This window comes from Lynx rufus, unplaced genomic scaffold, assembly GCF_022079265.1.
Source record: "Lynx rufus isolate CCGP_SWC_20201006 ecotype Redwood Valley unplaced genomic scaffold, mLynRuf1.p SCAF_12, whole genome shotgun sequence".
NCBI classification, from domain to species: domain Eukaryota; kingdom Metazoa; phylum Chordata; class Mammalia; order Carnivora; family Felidae; genus Lynx; species Lynx rufus.
The window spans coordinates 3,054,583-3,070,754 of NW_025814826.1; positions in this window are offsets into that span (position 1 = coordinate 3,054,583).

The following is a 16,172-nucleotide window of genomic DNA, read 5'->3' on the forward strand; positions in this document are numbered from 1 at the left end:
TATCTTTAAATATTTAGTCTGTCCTATTGTTTTTGTTTTCATCTGCATAAATTGGGCCTCCGTTGCCATCCTTCCACAACAGTTACTTTCTGATCCTCTTAACATTCTTTATTTCTATTTCCATTTCCCTGCTTTTCTAATTCTTTCCTTCTATGTCTCTTACTGCTTTTTTGACAATATCCTTGTGTTGCTTCCAATTTTGCCTTTATCTTTTATGATTTTTTTCTTTTAATTTTCTGAGATCTGCCAGCCTATTTAAAAAACAGAAAAACGTCTTCTCTTGTCAAATATTTCTTGTGCACTTGTATTTCTGCTCTTTAGTGGCTTGAATCTCCTGAATCATATTGACAATTGCTTTAAAAAGATGACAAAGTTAATGATGAAATACTTGTTCAAAATTTTCATTTGTTATGAAAAAGGATGCACACTATAAGTGAGCATAAACATTAAAAGAATGGTAAAAAGGCATATAATTTTGGGGGGCACCTCGCTGGCGCCGTCAGAGGAGTGTGCGACTTGATCGTGGAGTTGTGAGTTTGAACCCCATATTGAGTGTAGAGATAACTCAAAAAAAATAAACTTAAAAGAGCATATGATTTCTTATCTAATGGGGGGAGAAATGGAATAATAAAAAATCCAAAAGAAGGCAAGAAGTAAGGGAACAGGAATATAGAAGAGGTAACACAGTAGCTCGTTAAGATGGTAGATGTGAACTTAAATATATCAATAATTATGGCAAATGTAAATGGCAAGATGTTTTAATAAAAGACAAATATTGTCAGATTGGAAACAAAATACCTAATCATACGACATCTAACATGATGTACAGCTAAAACATAAAGATACAAATTTCTGTTTATAAAAAGATGGAAAAACAGGGACCATATTTACCCTCCCTCCTGAAACAACTGAAAATTCAGTCAAAATATATGAAGTCATGGTCCTGAAGCATTTAACATCAGCCAATGGAGACAGGAAATGAATGAAACTCTCTGATTACCCCAGTTTACTGCCTGGAGAAAGTTTCCTAAGATACAGGGATTGGGGGAAGCCAGGAAGAGCCCAGCAGTCTCCCTGATATGAACTAGGAACCTGAGGAAGCCGAGTTGGCTACATTTTGCAGGGCAGAGTACTGGGAAAGAGGGAGCCACACAGAAAGAGACTATTTACAGAGCCTCTCCTTTTAGTATTTAGCTCAGTACAGATCAGCCTGTGTGTAAGAGAAAAGTACCTGAGGCTGAGGAAAGAGAACTACCTGAAAAGGATTAGAGGGAACAATCATAGGACTTGTAACAGTGCCTCATAAGCAAAGTGGAATACCTCATACTTCACAAAGTAGTAGATACTCAGAATGGCCTTGTCTCAGTAATGAGGCTAACTTAACCCTAGACCTACATGCTGTTATGGTCCTAACTCAAGCAAGACCTAAAGGGATCAAACTGTTTCTAAGAAATTAAACTGTGTCTTATAACAAAGCACAAAATGTTTATAGGAATACAAAAATGCCTAGCACTCAACAATCACATTGTCTGGCATCTGGTCAAAAATTGTCCAGCATTCAAAGAAGAACACAATCCATAATTAGGAAAAAAAAAAAAAGTCCAATCAATCATTCAGTTAAAACTGATCCAGAAATAGTATAGATGATAGAATGAGCAAAGAACATTAAAATAGTTATTATAACTGTATTTGATATTTTTAAGAATCTAGAGGAAAGACTGAACATGTTAAGTAGAGACATGAAAGATATAAAAGACTCAAACTGAACTTTTAGAAATAGAAACCATAATGTCTGAGATGAAAAATAAGATTGACAGGATTAGTAATTAATAGGAATCAATCCGGGGTGACTGGGTGGCTCAGTCAGTTGAGTGCCTGTCTTAAGCCAAGGTCATGATCACATGGTTTGTGAGTTCAAGCACCACATCCGGCTCTCTGTTGTCAGCCAGAGCCTGCTTTGGATCTTCTGTACGGTCCTCTCTCTGCCCCTCCCCTGCTCACATTCTCTCTGTCTCTCTCAAAAATAAACAGAAAAAAAAAATAGGAATCAATCCTAATCAAGTAGGATTAATAACAGGTTACATTGCAGAATAAGAGAGAAGTGAATTTAGAGACCTAGCAATAGAAAGTGTTCAAAAAGAAAGACAGGGAAGAAAAGACCGTGGGGGTGAGGGGTGGGGATGGGGAAGGGGACTCTCTGAGGAGCCAGGGTGGGGGAAGAAATAATGACTGAATGTCTTCCAATATTTGGTGTGATGACAACTATAAACCCACACATTCAAAAATATCAATAAACTCCAAGCATAAGAAACAGGCAGAAACTACATTAAGTCTAATCATTTGCTTAAAACCAGTGACACAGATACCTTAAGAGCAGCAGAAAAAAAGGTTCCTCATGTGCAGAGAAACAATAATATGGATGACAGGGTATTTCGTATAGTTCTTACACTCTAGTTATGCAAGCTACAATGCAGTGGAGCAACAGCTTTGAAGTACTGGAAAGGGGAAATAAACCTAAAATTCTTTGCCCATTGAAAATATCTTTGGAAAACAAAGGTGATATAAGAACATTTTTAAGCATATTGAATTTAAAAGAATTAGTCACCAGAAGACATGCACTATAAGAAATATGAAAGGAAATCTTTAAAGCAGAGGAAAAGTAATACCAGAAAAAATATGGATCTGTAAAAGGAATGAAGAACACTAAAAAATTATATATATAGATACAAATACACAGTTTTTCTTAATTAAATCTTAAAAAGATATACTATATAAAGCAATAACAATATTGATACATTGTAGAGTTTATAGTATATGTAGAAGTAAAATGTATGGTAATAGCACAAAGTCTTGGAGGAGAGAAATAGTATTATACTGTTATAATGTTGATATCATTTGAAGGTACGTTGTGATAAGTTAAATATGTATACTATATATCTTAATGCAACTACTAAAATAACATGACAGAGTTACAGCTAATAAGCCAATAAAATGTATAAAATGGAATAATAAAAAATCACCAAATCCAAAAAATGGCAGAAAAGAGGAGAAGGGGAAAAGAGAAAATATTGGACAAATAGAAAGCAAATAGTAAGATCTTAGATTTATACCCAATGATATTAATTATATAAATCATATCAGTTAAATGTAAATGCTATACATACCTCAATTAAAAGGCAGAGATTATCAGATTGGATTAAAAAAACTAGACCCAAAATATGTTGTGTATAGGAATTCAAATTTTATTTTATTTTTATATGTTTATTTTTGAGAGAGAGAGAGAGAGAGCACACGAGCAGGGGAGGAGCAGAAAGGGAGACATGGGGCATCTGGGTGGCTCAGTTAGTTGAGTGTCTGACTTCGGCTCAGGTCATGATCTCACTGTTCATGAGTTTGAGCCCTATGTCTGGCTCTGTGCTGATAACTAAGAGCCTGGGGCCTGCTTTGGATTCTGTGTATTCCTCTCTCTCTGCCCCTCCCCTGGTTGTGCTCTCTCTCTCTCTCTCTCAAAAGAAACATAAAAAAAAATTTAAAAAAAATAATAGAGAGAGGGACATAGGATGTAAAGTGGGCTCTGTGTTTACGGCAGACAGCCCGATGCGGGGGTCGAACTCATGAACCACAAGATCATAACCTGAACTATAGTCGGATGTTTAACCAACCCAGCCACCCAACCAGTTCTTGTGCCCCAAGAATTCTAATTTTAATAAAAAGACCTGGGGAACCTGGGTGGCTTGGTTGGTTAAGCCTCTGGCTCGCTATTTTGGCTCAGGTCATGATCTTGAGGATCGTGAGACTGAGCCCTGCTTTGGGCTCTGTTCTAACAGCGTGGAGGCTGCTTGGGATTCTCTCTCTCCCTCTGTACCCGCCACCCCGCCACCCGACCTCTTGCACTCTCTCTCTCTCTCTCTCTCTCTCAAACATAAATAAACTTAAAAAAAGAGACTCAAATAGGTTAAAAGTAAAAGAAAGGAAAAAAATATACCATGAAAACTCTAATGAAAAGAAGTCTGGAGTAGCTATATTGTCAGGCAAAATTGATTTCACAGGGAAGAATATTATGAAGGATAAAGAAGGTCATTTAATAATTATAAAATTAACAATTTCTCATAGAGACATAATGATCTTATGCATTTCTTTGCCAAATAATACAGCTTCAAAAATGAAGGAAAAACTGATAGAACTTCAAGGAGAATTAGACAAATCCACAAATATAGTCAGCAATTTCAACAATTGGATAGGATAAGAAGACAGAAAATAAGAACATAGAAGTCTCAAACACTATCAAACAACTTGACCTAATTGACATTTATAGAATACTTAACACAGAATATACATTTTCACATGGAATACTTATCAAACTATATTTTAAGTCACAAAACAATAAAATGGTTCAACTCCTGCATCCATTCTTGATACAAACCTCAACAAAGTATGGCTAGAGTATGGCTCAACAGCATCCTCAATATAATCCTCAATGTGGAAAAACTGAGAGCTTTTCTTTTAAGATTATAAACCAGACAGGGATGTCCACTCCCACCATTGTTATTTAACATAGTACTTTAAGTTCTAACCTTAGAAATCAGACAATAAAAAGAAATAAAAGGCATCCAAATCAGCAATAAAAGTCAAACTTTTATTATTCGCAGATAACATGATACTCTCTGTAGAAACCCTGAAAAATTCCACCAAAAAATTTGCTAGAATTAATACATGAATTCAGCAAAGTCACAGGATATAAAATCAACATGCAGAAATCTGTTGCATTTCTATACACCAAAAACAAAGCAGTAGAAAAAGAAATCAAGGAATTGATCCCATTTGTAATTGCACCAAGAAAACAATGATACCTGGGAATAAAGATAACAAAAGCAGTAAAAGATCTATACTCTAGAAACTATAGAACACTTATGAAAGAAATTGAAGAGGACACAAAGAAGTGCAAAAGCATCCCATGCTCATGGATTGCAAGAACAAATATTGTTAACATGTCTATACTTAACCAAAGCAATGTACACATTTAATGCAATCCCTATCAAAATAACATCAGCATTTTTCACAGAGCTAGAACAAATAATCCTAAAATACCTGTGGAGCCACAAAAGACCCTGAATAGCCAAAGGAATCCTGAAAAAGAAAAGCAATGCTGGAGGCATCACAATTCTGGATTTCAAGCTTTATTACAAAGCTGTAGTCATCACGATAGTATGGTACTGGCACAAAAACAGACACAGAAATCAATGGACAGAATAGAAAATCCAGAAATGAACCCACAACTATATGGTTGACTCATCTTCAACAAAGCAGGAAAGAATATCCAATGGAAAAAAAGGCTGTCTCTTCAACAAATGGTGTTGGGAAAACTGAACAACAACCTGCAAAACAAAACTGGACCACTTTCTTATGCTAGACACAAAAATAAATTCAAAATGGATGAAGGACCTAAATATGAGACCTGTCACCATCAAAATAATAGAGGAGAACACAGGTAGAAACCTCTCTGATTTCAGCTGGAGCAACTTCTTACTAGACACATCTCCTGAGGCAAGGGAAACAAGCAAACATGAAATATTGGGACTTCCTCAAGACAAAAAGCTTCTGCGTAGTGAAGGAAACAATCATAAAACTAAAAGGCAACCTATTGGATGGGCAAGATATTTGGCAATGCATATCTGATAAAGGGTTAGTATCCAAAATCTATAAAGAACTTATCAAACTCAACATTCAAAAAACAATCTAGTTAAGAAATGGGCAGAAGACATGAATAGACATTTTTACAATGAAGACATAAAGATGGCCAACAGACATGTGAAACTATGCACAACATCACTCATCATCAGGGAAATACAAATCAAAACTACAATGAGATACCACTTCACACCTGTCAGAATGGCTAAAGTTAACACAGGAAACAACAGATGTTGGTGAGGATGAGAAAGGGGAACTCTCTTACGCTGTTGGTGGGAATGCAAACTGGTCCAGCCACTCTGGAAAACAGTATGGAGGTTCCTCAAAAAGTTAAAAATGGAACTACACTATGACTCAGCAATTGCCCTATAAGGTATTTAACTCAAAGATACAAAAATACTGATTTGAAGAGGCACATGCACCTCAATGTGTATAACAGTGTTATCAACAATATGCAAATTATGGAAAGAGCCTAAATATCCATCGACTGATGAATGAATAAAGAATATATATATATATATATATGGAATGCTACTCAGCCATCAAAAAGAATGAAATCTTGCAATTTGCAGTGATGTGAATGGAGGTAGAGTGTATTATGTTAAGCAAAATAAGTCAGTCAGAGAAAGACAAATACCATACGATTTCAGTCATGTGGAATTTAAGAAATAAAACAGTTGAATGTAGAGAAAAAAGAAGAGGGAGGCAAACCATTAGACAGTCTTAATGACAGAGAACAAACTGAGGGTTGATGGAAGGAGGTGTGTAGGGGATGGGCTAGATGGGCTAGATGAGTGATGGGCATTAAGGAGGGCACTTGTGATGGGCACTGAGTGTTGTATGTAAGTGGTGAGTCACTAAATTCTACTCCTGAAACCAATATTACACTATATATTAAATAACTAGAATTAAAAAAAAATTAATGTTTATTTTTGAAGGAGAGAGACAGGACACGAGCAGGGGAGAGGCAGAGAGAGAGGGAGACAGAATCTGAAGCAGGCTCCTGGCTATGAGCTGTCAGCACAGAGCCCAACGTGGAGATCAAACTCCCAAGCCATGGGATCATGACCTGAGTGGAAGTCAGAGGCTTAACTGACTGAGCCACCCAGGCACCCCCAGGCTCTCAGTTTTTCCACATTGAGGATTATATTGAGGATGATGTTGAGATTCAAATCCTATCAAGCTGTGATTTATAATGATAATTGTATTAAAGTAGGAGTCGGCACAAGGATATCTGGAATTACCTAAAATATATTGAAACTGAGTACTATACTTCTAAATAACCCATGGGTCAAAAAAAGATATCATAAGGGAAATTAGACGTCTTTTGGAAGTAATAAAATGTAAATCTGATGATGTCCCATCCATGCTTAGCACTCTACAGTGTTTTCCCACTTCCTTTAGTGCCAACTCCCAGCTGGTCTAAAAGCTCTGCGTGATTTCTCCCTACTTTCTTCTGTAGCCTCACTCTCTGCCACTTTCCAATTTGCTTTCTTCTTTTCGTTTATTAACATATCATGTTTCTTCCTGCTGCAGGGGTGTCATACATCCTCTACTTGGAGAGTGAAATTCTCTCTCCCTCTCTTGCCTGCCTCCTATCTAACATTCACGTTTCCTGGATTAGAAGTCACTTCTTTGAGACATCCAGATGGCTAACAGACACATGAAAAATGTTCAACACCACTCATCATCAAGGAAATACAGAAAAAATTCATGATGAGATTCCACCTCACACCTGTCAGCATGACTAAATTTAACAAACACAGGAAACAACAGGTGTTGGCGAGGATGTGGAGAAAGAGGAATACTTTTGTGCTCTTGGTCAGAATGCAAACTGGTGTAGCCACCCAAGAACAGTATGGAGGTTCCTCAAAAGGTCAAAAATAGAATTATCATATGATCCAGCAATCGCACTATTAGGTATTTACCCAAAGGATACAAAAATGTAGACTCAAAGGGGTACATACACCCCAAGGTTTATAGCAGCAATTATCCACAATGGCCAAACTATGGAGAGAGCCCAAGTGTCCATCAACTGATGAATGGATAAAGAAGAGGTGGTTTATATGTATATGATGGAATATTACTCAACCATCAAAAAGAATTAAATCTTGGGGCACCTGTGTGGTTCAGTCAGTTAAGGATCTGACTTTGGTTCAGGTCATGATCTCATGGTCCTTGAGTCTGAGCCCCACATCGGGCTCTGTGCTGACAGTTCAGAGTTTGGCGCCTGCTTCAGATTCTGTGTCTCCCTCTCTCTCAGCCCCTCCCCTGCTCACGCTCTCTCTCTGTCTCAGAAATAAAGAAACATAAAAAAAATAAAATCTTGCCATTTGCAATGACATTGATAGAGCTAGAATGTACTACGCTAAGCAAAAGAAATTAATTAGAGAAAGACAAATACCATATGATTTCACTCATGTGTGGAATTTAAGAAACAAAACAGATGAACATATGGGAAAGGGAAAAAGAAAAGAGGGAAACAAACCACAAGAGACTCTAATGATAGAAAACAAACAGAGTTGATAGAAGGAGGTGGGTGGGGGATGGGCTAGATGGGTGATGGTACTAAGGAGGACACTTGTGATAAGCACTGTGTAAGTATTGTATGTAAGTGATGAATCACTGAATCTAATTATGAAAAAAATATTACACTATATGCTAACCAACTAAAATTTATATTTAAAAAAAGGTCACTTCTTTGGATATTGCTGGAGTTTTGATTAGGGTTGCATTGAATCAAGTTGGGAAGAACTGAACATTTTGAGAATATTTGAGTCTTCCTACCCATGAACACGGGTTTTATAAGTTTCTTTATATAGATTTGCCTATATTTTGTTAGATTTATACAGAAGTGTTTCATTTTTGGAGCGTTGATTGTAAATGATATAGTGTTTTAAATTTTAAATTCCACTTGTTTGTTGTTGATATATAGGAAAACAAGTGACTTTTGTATATTAACCTTGGATCCTGCAACCTTACTATAATTGCTTATTAGTTCCAGGAATTTTTTCTTCTGAATTCTTTGGTATTTTCTGCAGAGACAAATATGTCACTGGTAAACAGACAGTTTTATTTCTTCTGTCTCAAGCTATATACCTTTCACTTCCTTTTCTTGTCATATTGCATTAGCTAAGACTTTCAATACAATGTTGGATAGGCCTGGTGAGAAGGAGAATTCTTGCCTTGTTCTTGGTGTTACAGGGAAAGCCTCTAGTTTCTCATCATTTAAGTATAATGTTAGCTGTAGGATTTTTGTAAATGCTCTTTATCAGGTTGAGAAAGTTCCCTGTAATTCCTAGCTTGCTGAAAGTTTTTATCATAAATGGACACTGGACTTTTTCAATACTCTTTCTGCATCTACTGATATAGTTAAGTGACTTTTCTTCGTTAGCCTGTTTGCATGATGATTATATTAGTTGATTTTTGAATGTTTAACTGATAAATCCCACTTGGTTGCAGTATATAATTCTTTTATAATTGTTGGATTAAATTCGCTAATATTTTGTTAAAGATTTTTGCTTCTATGTTCATGACAGTTATTGGTCTGTAGTTTTCTTATAAGATCTATTTATTTATTTAGAGTTTGTGGGGGGAGGGGTGGAGGGAAAGGGAGAGAGAATCTTAATCAGGCTCCATGCCCAGCATGGAGCCTGATGTAGGGGTCCATCTCATGACCATGAGATTATGACCTGAGCCCAAATCAAGAGTCATACACTTGACTGACTGTGCCACTCAGGTGCCCTCTTATAAGGTCTCTGTCTGGTGTTGGTATTAGGGTGATGTTGGCTTTACCATTATAGAACGAGTTAAGTGTTCCCTCTGCTTCCATTTTCTGAAAAGATTATAGAGAACTGGCATAATTTTCCCTTAAATATCTGATAGAATTTACCAGTAAAACTCTCTGGGTAGATCTAGTGTTTTGTTTTTTGGAAGGTCATTAAGTATTGATTCAATTTCTTTAATAAATATAGGCCTAATTAGATTACATATTTCTCCTTGTGTAAGTTTTGATCAGTTGTGTCTTTCAAGGAATTGGGTTAATTTCATCTAAGTTATCAAACGGAGTTGTTTACAGTATTAGTGTATTAACCTTTTAATGTACATGGGATCATTAGTGATGACCCTTCCTTAATTTCTGATACTTGTAATTTGTGTCTTCTCTCTCTCTTCCCTTGGTTAGCCTGGCTTGTGGCTTATCAATCTTATTGATCTTTTGAAAGAGACAATTTTGGGTTTTATTGATAGTTTCTGTTAATTTCCTGTTTTCAATTTCATTGATAGTTGCTCGAATTTTTACTGTTTTTTTCTTCTGCTTTCTTTATGTTCATATTGTTCTTCTGTTACTAGTCTTTGTCTTACATTTAGTGTTTTGAAGTTTGTCCTCAACCAGAAAGTAAGGCAGAAAGTACATTTAGTCTCCCATTAGGTGGGTTAAGTAAACACATATGCTTCTAATTATTGTTTTAATTCCCTCCTCTAAGTGTCCTAGGCTTCTGTGGAATCTCATAGGACAGTCATGAAACTTTAACAAGAGCTTGGGAAGAGATCTGGGAGCTTAATTTTTATGTATCAGAATGAAACAATGCTTGTATACCATTTATTTAAAAAAGAAGGCAGTTTCAACTTTGATATTTAGTATGCCTGATTTTATCACAAGGCAAAATTAGGTGGAAGAAGAAAATACTGCAGTGATTCCACTTAAGGGCCAACATAGACAGGGAGAAGTCACTTCTTTCTTTTGCTTGCTGTTATTATTTGTCAACGTAAAATCCCTGATTAAAAAAAGCAAGTGTTTACCTGGAGTTGCAGGTTTAGGAATTGTTAACAGATTTTTCTCATTGTTCACTTACCCCCCCCTCCCAGCTTGGGCACCCCCAGTCTCTGAGTCCCTGGTTTCTCGTTGTTCCCCAACCCCCAGCTCGGGGCACCCCCAGTCTCTGAGGCCCTGGAAACAGCAGAGCTCCTGGTGCTGCATCTTAAATGTTAGGGCAAACTGAGGAAGAGTGGTTGCAGATATCTTACCAATAATGTTATGAGATGCACCTATTTTTAATGTAATTTGGGGAAGAAATGTCAACCAACTTAAAGGGAAAAATTTGGAAGTACTGCTATGTTAAGGGACATAAACAATGGGGACAAACTCCTGTGGGAATATGAACATCATTAAGAGAGAAAAACAGCAGAAATAAACTGATTCAAGACATTTTTCAAAGCTTCTACGATTGATCTGAAGCTACCATTTGATTCTCTAGAATGGCAAACACTTCAGGTGTAGACTCCACTGCAAAGATGGAGATTGAGGAAGGTAGAGGAGCCATTGATCCAGGGTCTCAGATACTGTTTCTAAGTTTCTGACCATGGGTCAGGTTGGCCTGAGGTCCTAGAGGCTTAGGCAGGCACACTTGAGTTAAGCCTTTGATCTGGCTTTGCTCAATTTGCTACCTGTGCCTCTCCTTGCTCAGCTATCCTATGCTGTAGAGTCTGTTGGGCTAATAATACTTGTGTGTTTAAGCCAAGAGTAACCTCATAGGTTCTTAGGAGGATTACGTTAGATCACACGTGTACAAAAATGATAGACTGTCAAATTTGACATGGATAATCAAAGTTGCTGCATCAGTCAGATTCCAAGGCACACTTGGATGAGGATAGTTCAAAGAGAGTTGAATGCTGGTCCTGATTACCGAGGCTAGGAACCCTCAGCACTGGTGCGGTAGCCCAGGCAGGTGAAGATAGGGCTGGGGCATGCAGGAAGAAATGGCTATCAGCCAGAAGAGGGCAGAGAGGCCTCTAGGGGACCGCCCTGCTCTCAGGACCCAAGATCTCAAGGTGGGGCCACACTCAGCACCCTCAGGTCCCTGGCACCCTTAGCACCCCAGGCTACCTCCTGACTGAACTCACGGGGTGGCTAGGGGGAGGCTGCTGATGAAGAGCATGACGCCATACCCCTTGCTGAAATGGCCCATGCCCGTATGGTCCAGGCATTCAGCCTCCCGGGGTGGGAAGCAAGATGGAGACATTGAGGGTGAATCTGGAGGTACAGTTGGAGAACACCGAGCACAGTCACTAAGGATCTACTGGTGATTTTGTGGTACCATACATGAGCTAAAATACCATGTAGAGAGCCATCAGTGAAATAATACAACTTCTACATTTTGTTATTTTGTTATTTCGGAGTAATGATAAACCACGATCTAGCCAATGGTTTTTGAATATATTGTCAGCTGAGGAACCCAGTGTAAAAACAAGACAAAAGTGGCTTGGATCCCACTGCAGTTGGGGAAAGGAGTGGAACAGCTTGGAGTCCTTCCCTGACTCCTTCTGAATGCTTCGTTTTCCTGAAGCAGTGAGGAATTGGGATCAGTTGATTTGAAAACTACTGTTCTTGGGGCGCCTGGGTGGCGCAGTCGGTTGGGCGTCCGACTTCAGCCAGGTCACGATCTCGCGGTCCGTGAGTTCGAGCCCCGCGTCGGGCTCTGGGCTGATGGCTCGGAGCCTGGAGCCTGTTTCCGGTTCTGTGTCTCCCTCTCTCTCTGCCCCTCCCCCGTTCATGCTCTGTCTCTCTCTGTCCCAAAAATAAATAAAACGTTGAAAAAAAAAATTAAAAAAAAAAAAGAAAACTACTGTTCTAAGACTCTTGAAATCAGACATTTGTTATTTTTCTTCAATATGTTGAATATTCTTCTAATAAGAAGCCATTTATAGACTTCCATGGTAAATTTTACTTGTCTCTCCTAATAAAGATGAATGGGGTGCCTGGGTGGCTCAGTAGATTAAGCGTCTGACTCTTTATTTCAGCTTAGGTCATGATGATGAGTTCAAGCCCGGAGTTGGGGTCTGTGCTGGCAGCACAGAACCTGCTTGAGATTTTCTCTCTCCCTGTCTCCCTGCCCCTCCACAGTTTGTGCTCTCTTTCTCTCTCTTTCAAACTAAATAAAAACTTTAAAAATGGCTTTAAAAAAGAAAATTAAAAAGATCAATAAAAGTGATCCTACAGATGGTAGCCATTGGGAAATTGTGCTATAAAAATATACGTGCTATGAAAAATGCATCTGGGCAATTTTTGTCATGTTAGCATGTCTCATAACTGGGAGACATAATTTTAACTCTGTAAGTATTTCCTGCTAGATTATGTAATTATTGTGGGTGTCCATCAGCATTTAGAATGAGAAAAAGTGGAATATAGGACAATAGCCTCAGTTTATATTCTCATCCTTCTTTGCTATGTCCTGGCCTTTTTAATATCAGAGCTACCACACACCACACACACACACACACACACACACACACACAAACACACACACCACACATGGTGTGTATTCCTGTGAAGCTGATATTGTTCCACAAATTGTTCCACAAATCTGTAGAAACTCAGGCATATGGGGCTCTGTGAAGACCCATCTTTTCAATTGATTGTCCTTTGCCCACTCATTTATTTCTGCTAGGTCAGGGGGAGCTCTCTACTATCCTGGTGGTAACATCTAGCAAGGTCGTGTTTCCCTGATCCAGCTACAACTACTCTTTTCTTTTAGTTTCTTGCTTATTTTGTTACTGTTTAAATTTGACAGTCAATTTGATAGATTCTTCATCTACAATTAATTGAAAAACTTTCAATCCTCCATTGGCCTACAGAATGTTAATTGCTTTTCTGTATCTTTCCTTCTTCCATTATAGGATCATGGCTAGCTTAAGTGTAGGTGCATAGTGCTTTCCTGCTTTTCTGCTTTCTTGTTGTCAATGTTGATGGATGAGATTAGCTTTGGGATCTGAGGGAAAGACTGCAGAGAATGTGAGTGGCTGGAGTAGAACCTCATTCTTTTCTGGACCAAACTGGTGTTACTGGATGAGCCTCATTTCCAGCTAACCTCATCTACAGCTCCACATTAATGTTTGAGTTCTCACATCTCTTCTTTCACTTTCTCTTTATTTTGGGATTGTTTCAGATGGGATGTGTGTATGTGTGTGAGTGTGTATACGTGTGCATGAGCACGAATGTGAATTTTAAGGACAGGAGTTGTGAAAACAACTCCACTGGCATCATTATTTACTTCTTGTCTGAGTTGCCATGGATGGTAGGACTTATGTCCAACTCTTGACACATGTTTGTTACACCCTGCAAGTGTGGGCTGCCCCTTCTCCGCACAGGTGCAACTGCAGGAGGCCACAGTGGTGAGGCAGATACATAAGGCCTTCAGTGGATGACCCTCTCTTCCTACTAGAAATTATGGGACCATTCAGGTTTCAGGTTCTAAAAGTTTCATACTTGGGTCACTTGATTTGCAGACTGGATAAATAATGTTAGTTAACTGAGGGAAAATGACTTCAAAGTAAGCTGATCTGGATTGCTGACTTATATTTACTAATGATACTATGTATCTTCTCTCATTGTTCTGTCTGTTTTAAGGTTTCTAAAAGGGGTCCAATGACAATTATTTATCTTCAACACTTGCCAAGTTTATGTAAACTTGTAGAAATGAAGTTATGCAGAACAGTCCTATAGGGTCAGTTTTAGTGCTGAATGCCACTGAGGGGAAGGGGGATAGAGTGTAGCTCTGGAGAGTGTTCAGGGTAAGCAGGGTGTTCAGGGTGAACTTCCATTATACATGCACAGCAGTACCCAAATGTTACCTGGGAGCTCCTGACATCTTGTGTTCTGTATAAAATTAAGTCTGCACATGAACAAAATTGAAAAACTTTTAGCCAGACTGACAAAGAAAAATGGAATGAATACTCAAATTGATAAAATCAGGAATGAAGTCAGGGACATTATTACTTGCCTTAGAGAAATATAAGGGATTATAGTTGACTCCTATGCCAACATGTTAGATAACTTAGAGAAATTCCTAGAGAGACTTGAACTACCAAAACTGACTCAAGAAGAAATGGAATATCTAAATAGGCTCATAAACAAATAAAGAGATCAAATTAGTAAAACAAAAACAAAAACCAAAAAAAAAAACTTCCTACAAAGAAAAACCTAGGCCCAGGTGGCTTCACTAATGAATTCTACCAAACATTTCAGAAAGATTCATACCAGTTCTTCACAAAGTCTTCCAAAAAATAAAAGAGAACACTTCTCACTCATTTTATGAAGCCGTTATTACCCTGATACCAAAACCAAACAAAAACATAAGAAAAGAAAGCTACAGAGTGGTATCTCTTATGAATATGGATGAAGAATCTTTAGCTCAGAGCTGAGCGTGGAAAGTGCTTAAGGTTCTCTCTCTTCCCTCTACCCCTCTCCCCTGCTTGCACTCTCTCTCTCTCTCTTTCTCTAAAAAAAAAAAAAAAAAAAAAGTAAGCAATCCACGATACTCAAAACTATTAGAGCTATTAAATGAGTTCAGCAAAAGTTAATTATGCATAACTAATTGACTTATGTTCCCCCATGTTCTCCCTGGAACACAAACTTGTGAAAATTCCCAGGTCCTTATGTATTTCTGGTCACTTCTGCTCTGGGGCCTGCTTTCAGAAGAGCTGTCTCTGTTCCAAATACCACTGAGCTAGATACTTCACTAATAACTCTCTTGATCAGTTTCTATTCTACACGTCACTTACACAAAGACATCCTTAAGCAGGTAGGTTTTTGTTTTTGGAGGGGGAGGAAATTTGAAGGGGTTAATAAAAGAACCTATGGTGCAGCAATGCCAACGAACTGAATGTCAGATGTGCTCCTTCTAAAAATGTCTCTTGGCTGCTCTTTATCAGCTGCTCACTTATCCCTATATTCTCCTCAGCTTCCTCCTCTCCCCGCCCTCTCCCAGGGGAAAACAGAAACCAAACCAAGAATCCAAAAAATCCAAAAATCCAAACCAAGAATCAAAAAAAAAAAAAAAAAAAAGGTTAAAGAATCTTAACCACCTTTGGCGATTGATCGAGCTACTGATAATACACCAGCTTAAAGCTCTCATCTTTGTCTCCAAAGGGCTTATAACAGAACAGAATTCCAAGAAAAATTCTGGTGCCAAAGATTGTTGTTACGATTCCCACTTCGTGACATCTGATTTCAAAGTAGACTGCTTTACATTGTAGTTTGCTAGAGTTAGCACATTCATCTGTTTGAAGGCTCAAGTATTTGGTAGAGGATCATTGATTTGACCAGTGAAAACATAAGTTTTTATGCCATTCAGTGCACACATGCCTACACATCACTACCCTTAAACATTGTACACATAACGGTAAGTATGCATTTTTTGGTGGGTGAATGATAATATATAGGTTACTGAAAGACTTTTTGGAGGATGTGAGGTGAATGGAGTTTGAGTGAGGGGAGGAAGATTAGTAGGTGGGGAACTTGGAGGAACATGTGGTGATGAGGATGGCAATGGGGGGGGGGGTGGTGGGAATTGCAGGGCCAAGATAGAAATGTGTCCATTCATTGTCTCATTTATTTATTCAACAAATATTTATTAAGTGGTTACTAAATACAAAGCAATACTGTAAGTCCTGAGTGAGGGGAGAGAGAGTTGAAGGTAAGAAAGAAA